Source organism: Mus caroli, chromosome 12, assembly GCF_900094665.2.
Source record: "Mus caroli chromosome 12, CAROLI_EIJ_v1.1, whole genome shotgun sequence".
Classification (NCBI taxonomy): domain Eukaryota; kingdom Metazoa; phylum Chordata; class Mammalia; order Rodentia; family Muridae; genus Mus; species Mus caroli.
In genome coordinates, this window is record NC_034581.1 from 23,629,756 (window position 1) to 23,641,198 (window position 11,443).

The 11,443-nt window shown below is 41.5% G+C and overlaps 1 pseudogene; it reads left to right on the forward strand.

Annotated features, from left to right (window-relative positions):
- The first annotated feature begins 4,880 nt into the window (after window positions 1-4,880).
- On the forward strand, window positions 4,881-5,645 carry LOC110307422 (annotated as a pseudogene).
- The last annotated feature ends 5,798 nt before the right edge of the window (window positions 5,646-11,443 follow it).

Here is an 11,443-nt window from a genome sequence, read left to right on the forward strand (position 1 = left end):
TCCAGACTTCCGTATCCAGAGATCTATTCTTACCTCCATGCTCAGAAATGATATGCTCCAAAGGGATTAAATAACATAGACTCAATTCCTAATGACTGAAACACAATGTCAGTATATGCTAATGTATAAGAAATCTGTGTCAGACAGTCAAAAATGTTCCTTTTAGTGTGAATGTGAATTCATTTCTGTGGGCTGAACTACAGAGGAAGCAAAATCAGAAAGCACCTTAGAGAGAAAGGACGAGTCAGCTGGTGATTCAATTATTGCATTACTTATAATGGTTGGCCTTAACTGTCAAGTTGACACAATCTAGAATCACCTAGGGAGTTTAGAAGGATTGTGTAGATGAGGTTGACCTATTGGCACGTCTGCAGGCTATTATGTTGCTTATATCCATTGAGGTGGGAAGATCTGCCCACTGTGGGTGTCACAATTCCCTGGATAGAGGATTCTATACTGTGCGGAGAATGCAAGCTAAGCACAGGAATGCATGCATCCATTCATTGCTCTCTACACTTGACTGTGACTCTTACTACCTGTTTCAAATTCCTGACACCTAATGTAATCAAAACCTGTAAGAGAAATAAACTTTTTCCTACTTCTGTTGTTTCTACTGAAGTATTTTCATTATGGCATGAGGAAAGGAAAGGAAAGGAAAGGAAAGGAAAGGAAAGGAAAGGAAAGGAAAGGAAAGGAAAGGAAAGGAAAGGAAGGCATTAACCAAGGCTTGAACTGCCATTTTCTTAGACTTACTTAATGTAAAAACACATGATATTTGATTATAGATGACAATTATGAAGACACTTCTTGTTAGACATTACTCTAAATATATCTTACATTATTTTCCCAGCACTGCTATGCAGAAGGAGATGGCTTTACTCTCCCATCACAGATGACGATAAAGTAAGATAAGTTCTTTGCCAACATTATAGTTAGTGAGTGGCAGGACCATTGAGAATTCTCATTGGCTGGTCCCAGGAGTCGAGTTATTCATGTATGTGTTATAATGTCCACAGGGAATCTGGGACCAAGCAGCAGTGTACCAACTACCTGTTTTTTCTTATTTTTTTTCTCCCTGTTTCTACCATTTCTACAAGCCTTCCTTGACAAGTGTTCATTGCTTAACAGCCATATTTGTATAAGGTTTAGACCTATTAGAATTGTTGCAAACATAAAAGACATTTTGTTTTAATCTCTATGAATTGCACAAAATATGTTTTCCTCAATAGGAGGTATCCATACATTCTAGAAAAGAAATCCAATAAGGTCAGAAGCTCCAGTATGAAGCAGGCAATGATATCAAATAGGATGGTAAATCAGGTGACATCTGAGAAGAAATGAGAGGAGATCCATGAAAAATGATAGACAAGCAGCAACACTGCCACACAACACAGGAAAGACTTATGGGAAGTGAAGGATAAAGAAACCTCAGTGCAGGGGACACCAGGGCCAAGAGGTGGGAGTAGGTGGGTGGGGGAGTGGGTGTGGGAGGGTGGGGAGGACTTTGGGGATAGCATTGGAAATGTAAATGAAATAAATACCCAATAATAAAAAAAGGAAAAAAAAACCCAGCTCATATATACATGTATATATGAGTTTCATGAGATAACTTTTATGTTATAAACTACAAATAATAAATCATCTTGGACATATTTTAAAAAGAACAAAAAAAAATACCTCTGGAGCCACATCCTTTGTCCTGCACTCTAGTCAGGATTTTCCACTCACCCTAAGAGGTCAGGTTAGATGAAGGGTTTTACATGAAGCCATCACTTTGACTTGCTCATAAATGGAAATTGAAATGACCCTAAAAGGTGCCTGACCTAGTCAGTGCATGTCATGAGTGAATCCAGCAAACCTAGTCAGGTCCAGCTACTGCAAGCTTTCCCCTTTCCTCACCTCTACTCTTGCTACCAAGCATTGTGGAAGCTCTAGACCCAAGGGAGCTAGAACCACACAAAAGACAATGGCTAGAGACAGAGGACTGGTATTCCCCTGAGTTAGTGTGTGTTCTGGGTAGGTAGGTGAGTGTGCTGTGTTCTGCCAACAACAGAATCAGCACGTAGAAAAGAGCCAAGAGAAAGCCCCTGCCTTAGTAGATGGCTCCTCTTTTTGACTCTGGCTAGTCTGTTCATCCCTGAGAATCATCCCTGACTGTGACAAACCCAGGTCCCTCCTCCCAGTTAAAACATAATTTCACCTGTGGGCAAATAATCAGTATTGATACTTAACTCAAATCTGGGCTGGCACAGTATGAGATCCCATGGAGAAGAAGACAGTATACCCGTTCATCTAATCTTTATAATGAACAAAATAATTAGTATTTAGTGGGCATACACTCTATGGCAGGAATTATTAGGCAGGAATTATATGTACCACATATATTAACTCACTTAGAAGCCACTGTGAAGTCAATCAGATGGTACACTTAAGTATTTCGTGAGGAAGGAACTGATTGCACAAAGGTCATGCCCTTGATCATACGGTGGATTAGTGTCTGCTCTTGCATTAAAGCCCTGTCATCTTGTGTTACTAGCACCACAATTTGACTGAAGGTAGCCTTTCAACTTGGATGTTAAATAGGCAGTGGTCAAATCCAGGCAGTGGATTCATGGGTAAGCTGGAAGAACTAAACAGAGGCAATTATTCTTGGAAGCAAGAATGTGAAGGAATGCCTATTCTGAATGTGTAAGGCATGTAATGGGAGCCCCATAAGGATCTAGCCCGCGGATAAGCCACATGGAATATGGGCTGCTGAGCATCTATTTGTGTTATTTATAGCATTTGTATTGCATCGATACTATCATTCTGCACCCTGGCCTTGAATCACTATTCAGTGAAGACCTACAACGTGGGCACTGCATCCAGGTGTGATTGTCTTTTGTCTGCATGTAGCCCCATTTGGACCTAGAGCTTCCACCCTCCCCTATGGTTAGCCTTCAGTTCTGCTTCAGCAACTACATAGCAGATGCTAAGTAAGAGCTGGTAGAGTAAACAGTGATGCTGTTGAGAAACCACTGAGAGATAGATGTACTTGTCCCTGGATGTTGTGCATGGTCTATTAAGCCTATTGAAAAATACCAGCAAGGAAGCAGACAAAATCTCCCACCTTCATATAACCACATTTTAAGGAGAAGCTAGTCACTAAGATAATGCTAATATTGATGGCAGGAAAATAATAAATAAGAAAAGAGAATCAAGAATCCAAGATGGAGGGACCTTGCTCTTAAGTTTCTATAAAGACTTCTGAGTTCATAAAAGGAAAAGAGCTTATCACATGGCTGTCAAGCAGAAGAACCCTCTAAACTACTGCATTGATAGGACACATCTGGGCTCAGATTTGAGCATGAAGTTGAAAGGGCAGAGTGAAGACACCATTGTCCAAAGAAGGCAGGTGATAATTGAAGAAGTAGTCTAAGGAGAAGTTCCTTACACACTAGGGAAGGTACCTGGCTTTGTTCTCATTGTGTGCTCACAGTGCAGTAACTAGGAAGGCAGATTAATATGATCAAAATGTGAGTTCTACAGAATCACTCTGCTTATTGTATGAGGAAACGATATAGAGGGTGAGGCTGGAGAAAACCATAACATGTCACTATATACAAGTCTACACACAGGAATCTCCATCAAAAAAAAGAAAGAAAGAAAGAAAGGAAGGAAGGAAGGGAAGGGAAGGGAAGGGAAGGGAAGGGAAGGGAAGGGAAGGAAGAAGGGAAGGGAAGGGAAGGGAAGGGAAGGGAAGGGAAGGGAAGGGAAGGGAAGGGAAGGGAAGGAAGAAGGTAGCCCTGGTGGCACTCAGGAGACGGAGGCAGGAGGATTAGCCAACTCCAGTTATAGAACAAGTTAGAGGCCAAACTAGGCTACATGAGAGCCTGCCTCAGAAGTAAGGACAAATCTGTTTCAAACTCCTTCCTCGTGATTCAAAGGTAACCACCTAGTGAGGCAATTTACAAAAACAGTAAACTGGGATTTTAGTTAACAAGCATCATCTGTATGATAGCAGCTCATAGGAAGAGTTCAAAGTGGAGCTTCAGACACAATCTTGTACATATAAACAAAAGTTAATACCAATGTGAATTGACTACTATAAATTACAGTGTTGATTGGTAATCCCAGCACTATCTCCAAGATGATTCAAGATTATAAAGGAAATTATATGAGAATTAGAACATTCCATGAATAATATATATTTACCACAAAAGAGTAAAGAAGACATATAAGAATTAAATGTCAAAATTCAGACATAAATCCCACCTTGTCCGTAATTATGTTTAATATAAATGGTTTAAACATTCCAGTGAAAGACAGAGAATGGCACAGTGGATCAATTTTAAAGATAAATGACCTGGTAATTATTGTGCCCATTTATCTCCAGTCTCACTTTCTTTGTTTCAGCCTACCATGCTTAAACACAGTCCAAATTCACTAAATGAAAATGTACTGAAATAAGTAATGTATACATTCTAAGTTCCTAAATTTCAAAGTACAGTGTTCTTGCCAAATATGTTTTCCCTAGGATCCAAATCACCAGCTGATCCAGCGTATCCACACCCTATGTACTACCTGCCCACGGGTTACTTACTCAACTCAGTAACCCCAGTACTTGTGTTTAGGTAATTGTGTTATTCTGTTCATCATCAACCCAAAGCACAGGAGTAATGATGCTGAAACGATTGGCCAAAGAGAAGTCATAAAGGGCTTAGTTTACACTCATACTCACTACTTCATAAGGAAAGAAACACAACTGAGAGTGGATCTTGGTGAGACCTTGGTAAGAATAAATATATTTGTGAGACTGTAAAAAGATAAAAATGAAACTATACTATTTTTGCTGTTATGCCTCAGACTATAAAAGTTGCAGCCACGGCATTGGTTCATGAGTGAGCTTCGGAAGGTGCTGCGTCGGACCCCCGCCAGAACTAAAAGATGACAACAGCAGCCAGGCCAACTTTTGAACCTGCAAGAGGTGGGAGAGGAAAAGGAGAGGGGGATTTGAGCTAGCTCTCCAAGCAGTATTCAAGCAGAGACCTTCCCTCTCATACAAAGATGAAGTAGAGACAAACCACACAGGATGCCCCTGAAGAGGTGACTTCAGGAGAGAACTGGAAGAGAGAGAGCAAGCTGCTGCAAGAGACAAAAACAGGGACCGCCCAACTCGAGAGCATACAACTTCCTCTTCAATGTCAAAGAAGCCCCGCTTAGACCAGATCCCTGCTGCCACCCTTGATGCTGAGGATCCTCTCACAGACGAGGAAGATGAGGATTTTGAAGAGGAGAGCGATGATGGTGATACTGCATCTCTTCTCGCAGAGCTAGAAAAGATCAAGAAGGAAAGAGCTGAAGAGCAGGCCAGGAAGGAACAAGAACAAAAAGCAGAGGAAGAGAGAATTCGCATGGAAAACATTCTGAGTGGAAACCCTCTCCTAAATCTCACTGGCCCATCCCAGCCTCAGGCCAACTTCAAGGCTAAAAGAAGATGGGACGATGATGTCGTTTTTAAGAACTGTGCAAAAGGTATAGATGACCAGAAGAAAGACAAATGATTTGTAAATGATACACTGCGATCTGAATTTCACAAAAAGTTCATGGAGAAATATATTAAGTAATATAGTTTTATGTGCTTAATTAAAAACTAAAGTGTTAAGGATCAAAAAAAAAATTTGCAGCCACAGGAAGTGGCAACCTCTAGTTATTCAAGTCAGTTTATGACACTGTACCGCTCCATGCCATGAGATGGGTAGGTAGAGTACTACTAGATGTGTTAAGAGAGATTGCATTAACAAAACTGATTATGATCTATTGTTATCATGATTCCATTATATGTCCAACATATTTTCATTAATCTCTTCCTGTGCCTGGTATATAAGTTAAACTTTACATGAATGCTTAAGTGAGGAAAATCATAGGTTTCATGTCAGATAGCTAATAGGGTGTTGGAGTATATCTATTATACATTTAGGAGGTTTGCTGTGCATTCAGCTTACGATGAGTATCTGGGAACTGTCTCTTTTCCAAGGACTTGAGAATGCTTGAAGGAAAGTGGCTACAAACAAGCCAGTGCATAGCACCTTCAGGGGGATAAAGCGAATGCACCATTTTCCATGACTCCAGGGCAACACTTGTGAGGCAAATCAAGTGAAGATGCCTTATTGTGAAGCAGCTATCCTCAGGAAAGCATGCCATGACAAGTGTGCCTGTACTTGTACCAGGACGCCCCAGAATACCAGGGACAATTATGCTTCATTCAAAGAATAAATCCACATCCAAAAAAAAAACCTACTGTAGAATCAACACCCTCTTCAATGATGGGTAGAATTAGACAGGAGATAGAGGGGGAATCAATCCTCAAAAGAGTACCATAAACCAGTTAGGCCTGGCCAGTCCAAAGCAGAACACACTGTGCTGTCCATGCTATAGCACAAGTGGTTCTGTAAAAGAAGAGCCATTAGCCACGAAAGGATGAAACCACACAAAGAATTGCATGCTAGTCACACTGGAATGAAGTTAGATAGAAATCAGTGATGAAATGGTAAAATGTGCAAATACATGAAAACAGAACAGTCCTTAATAACCTGCTTAATAAGAACATGGTTCACAGGGAAAAACCACAAATCAAATTAGCACACACTGTAAGACCAATGACAACCTGTAGCACACGCTGTAAGACCAATGACAACCTGTAGCATCTGAACTCTTCCCTTAAGAAGCCAGGACAAAAAGGAAGCAGAGGGAAGAGAGTGGGCAAGCCAACAGGACTGAGCAGAAACTGAAAGGATCAACTGATCTGGCTGATCTGGGCAACCAGAGAGAAAAGGCTGTTGGTTCCATTAAAGTGAAGAGACTGAATCATCAGACAATTTGAGAGAGAGAGAGAGAGAGAGAGAGAGAGAGAGAGAGAGAGAGAGAGAGAGAGAGAGAGAACTTCCCACTAAGGAAAATCTAGACCTAGGTGCTCTCTGGGTGATTTCTGGCAAAGGTTTAAAGAGCAATGAACTCTGACTCTTTACATACCAAACACAGACAGGGAGAGAAAGATAACACACGTATACACACACATGCAAGCATACATACATGTATACACATGCATTTTGACATACACATATACACAGAGAGATGGGAGAGAGAGAGAGATGCACACATATACATACATACATGCAAACATACATACATGTACACACATGCATTTAGAAACACACAGACAGAGGAGCAATGCACACATACACATACATACATACAAACATACATACATATACACACATACACACAGAGATACACAATATATAACACAGATAAACAGATGTACATATATAAACATACAACATATATACATGTACAAACACATACATACACATGTACCTGCACACACATGCACACACTAAGTAAATGAACTTTTTAAGTAGTTAAACTAAAAATACATACAGACTGTATAATCCCATTCATATGAGATTCCATAGATCAGGCGATGCTAGGAGGAGAACACTGATACTTTGTGAAGGGTGAGTAGCAGGGGCTATGGATTCAAATTTCTTTGGGAATGATAAGAATATCCTAATTGTAGGTATGAGCATATTGGTGAATGTAATCTTTTCAAAATACTCCATTTTACAGTTTAAAATAAAGGAATTTACATATCAATATAACTTACTATTTACTTTTTTAAAAACACATCATTAGCATGTATTAGCTTGCCCTCTGTTAGTCCAGACAGAACACGGCTCTGTTCTCTGCCTACGGCCTCCTAAGACCAAGATGAAGGTACAGGTATTCTTGCGGGCTCTTGGAAGTCTCTGATAGGCTCACTCTTTCCATTGAAACAATGAGGTTTCTTATGGAGGAACAGGGTTATGGCAACTGTTGGTTTTCTTACTGCCACCCGGGACCCCTCTCTATCCTAGGAGGTTCCCACCATCCCTGCATTTTGGCTAAACTATCTCAGAGTCAACAGTGGAGAATCTTTAGGTAAAGCCCAGAATTAGTTAGAGGTCTGAATTCAGGATGACTTTCATCCCCAGGCAGCAAAGCTTACCTTATCCTGTCAACCCTCATTCAGTCTTCCTTTTATAAAGCCACCAAGATGTGCAACTCATACCCAGCATGGTAGTGATGGTGTATACATGGTCACAGTCCCACGGAAGCCTGCTGCACACCTTGCAGATTATACAGCCCATCGTATCCTTGACCTACCACATAGCCTTTTTGCTTTAAATCCCCTAGGTTGGTTGCCAATCTCACCAATTTTTTTTTCTTTTGGTTTGCTCTGTGGTTTGTGGCATTTTTGTTGCTTTGCTTCTGACTTAGGTTGAGTCTTGATGTGTTGCCTAAGCTACCTTTGAACCCTCAATGTTCTTGCCTCCATCTCCCAAGTTCTGGGTGCATAGGTGTGCGCTGCTGAGCCTGACCTCACATGTTTTGAATGTTATCACGTCCCCTAGCTCAGACCACAAAGATTAAGAGTGCTGTAAAAGCACTGTTAGGCTGAAGCCCTGGGAATTGGAAGCCAAGAGTGGGGGAGGTGCAGGTCAGCACACCAGGGACCTACAGCAGAGTGAGCACAATGTCAACCGCCAAAGGTTGGAATGGTCCTCTGATTGTTCTAGAGATTGTTTCTCATATTTGGACTGCAAACCCAGATCATGTGTTTGTGTGTGTGCAGCAGGAAGACCGTGGGGGTGGGTGAGAAAGGCCGATGTGAGTGACAGAGTGCTGCTTTATTGCTGCTATTGCTTCAAGCTATTCTGCTCAAAAATAGGAAATAACATGAAAATCAATAGGACATGATAAAAGTCATTGCTGAAGTGGAGAAGAGTGAAGTCGGCCGCATGTTCCTTGGACGCCAGGAAGCCCTTTTCCTCTTTCTCTCTCTGCTCCCCCATCTTCCCATAGCGTGGATTTATCCACAATGTGCCCAGATTCTGAGCGCCTGCAGGGAAGGAGCCTAATTGCAGCCACATGAAGTCTTGAATGACTTGGCTTATTGACATGGCCTCCCTGCAAGAGTGGAGGCCCCGGCCAGGTGATGATAATTGCCCTAGACAGAACTCTCAGACATGTGAGCTTTACAAAGGGTTTGTGTCCATCAGCCAGAATCAGAGACAAAAACCATGACTGCATGATTTGCCTTTGAAGAAAGGGTCTCACCTGTTCAGCAGAAACACACAAACTGTGCCCCCACCCATATAATATGGGAAGATAAAATTCACCCCTTCAAAATTGAAGAGTTGCATATTGTATAAACTATACATTTATGGGTGTGTGAATCCGATTTTTAATAAAGGAAAACTAACATTTTTACATATTTAAAACTAGATTGTTTTGTGCTAGTGAGGGGTTGATCTGTGATGTTGCCATGCCAATCCTAAAACATCTCCCTGAGATACACTACACCCCACTATTTTGCAGATGGGACTGCAGATGTAGAAACAGCATTGTCATTTGGAGACAGACAGGAGCCTGAGCTCTGTGGTCTTCACCTGGCACGGGCTGGTCCTTTCTCTTCTGGAACCATAGTTTTCTTTGGTCTAAGAGGTACCTTTGACCAAAGTCTCCTTCTGGAACCCCAGCCTTTGCTTTCTCACATATTTTAATAAGACAGTGCTGCTGGTTTGTGTTTGTTTTGTCTTGTTTTTAGGGGGAAATTAAGCCTCTCATTTTTGCTATCCTTTTCAAGAGGGAATGCCATTTATAACAACATTAAGTAGCAGCGAGTGCTAAATGCACTGACTGAGCTCTTTAACTAATGAAATTATCGAGTTGCACCAGTAATTACATTTGCTTCCCAAAGAAAATCCGAAGGTTTTTCAGACCAGTGTCTTCTAGTCACTAAGAACCCAGCTGACAACCACCTTACTTTGCAGAAATTCTGAATGGGCAGACACCACGGCACCACCAGTTTGTTCCCAGCACAGAGTAAGGAGAGCACTGAGGAGATCATGTCCCCTCAGAGAGTGACACCCTCATGGCCACATCACTGGCAATGTCTAAACAACATGGTGAGGGGCAGGGCATACAATACCACTCATGTCCCTCTGAGATGGCTGTGTTTCCTCTCACACAGTCTCTGCTTCCAGACTTTAGAGCAGGAGAAGGAGTGAAAAAGGAAGATTCTCAGGAGACATTCTGGAGGAGAGGAGATTAGTGTGCAGAGGACAGGCACAGTGACCTATTTACCTCACAGTGGCCAACCCCACATTTGTGATCAGGACACGAGGGCATCTCGGCCTTCTGCGGAGGTAATCTAGCATTACCCAGACACAGCATGAGATGGAAGAATGTAAGTTACCCCACCCAGCCTTTCACCAAAGCATCGAGGCAGTCATGAACTGTGGCTAGGGATCATTTCAATTGTGAGGTAAAATGGCTAGCTCATACCAGAGGAGAACTCTCAATAACAGAAAATGAGATTTTTTCCCCCTAATGTCTAAACATGACCAAAAGAATCTAAAAAAAAAAAAAAAAAAAAACAAAAACACCTGCCTGTTCTGGAATTCAAAAACAAATGAGCAAAGTAAGCAATAATAAGAGTTCAAAGATAACAATTAGAGGAACATAAACTACTTCATAAATTGCCTGTCAAGTTCAGCCCAGCCCCCCTCACAGACAACTAAGAATGCATTGGAATGTGTCTACGCAGAGAATGCTATAACCGAAAAGTAGATGAAGACAGCCCTTGAAGGGTTGGGGTTTATTTAAAAAGGCTAACATCATTTTGATCTGCAACTATTCTTAAGGTTTGCTCTCTTTGGCATTTATCCCTGTCATCTTCAACATCCCCTTTCACTGTCCTGTGTTTAGCCCAGGTTATCACTGAGCCCTGCTGTGTGTTCAGCTTCAAGTTACTCAAGGCAGAGAGACACAAAGGCAGGTGCAATGAGTGTGAATGGGAACAGGTTGCTAAATCAAAACACATGATCATCTAACTAGATGAAGTGGTCAAGGACTTTGACTGCAAGATAAAGACCCACCAATTCTTGAAAATAGTGTAAAGCAGGACTCGGGACACATGCCTGTGACTCAGTCCTGGGTAGAAAAGGGTGATGCTGATCAACAAATCTAGGTGAATTAGTGTGCTTCTGGTTGAGCGAAAGTCCTTGTCCCAAGAGATTAAGTTGGCAAGAGTGTGATGAAGACATGAAATCAACATCTGGCCTCTAAGGCATGTACCCATACAGGTACATATAGGTACATATAGGCACATGCTCACCTGGGCGCACGCGCGCGTACACACACACACACACACCTGAACACATAGGAATACACAAATATACACACAGACATGTAGCACACTATTCCATATAGGAATTTTATTTATAAAATATTTGAGTGGATGGCTAATAGATGACCAGAAACAACCACGAAGAAAACTAGAAAATCCATCGTAAAGCACGCACTCTGTCCTGCCTCTACTCCTTTATTTAAGTAGTTAAGTCTGTGCATTAAAGCAATA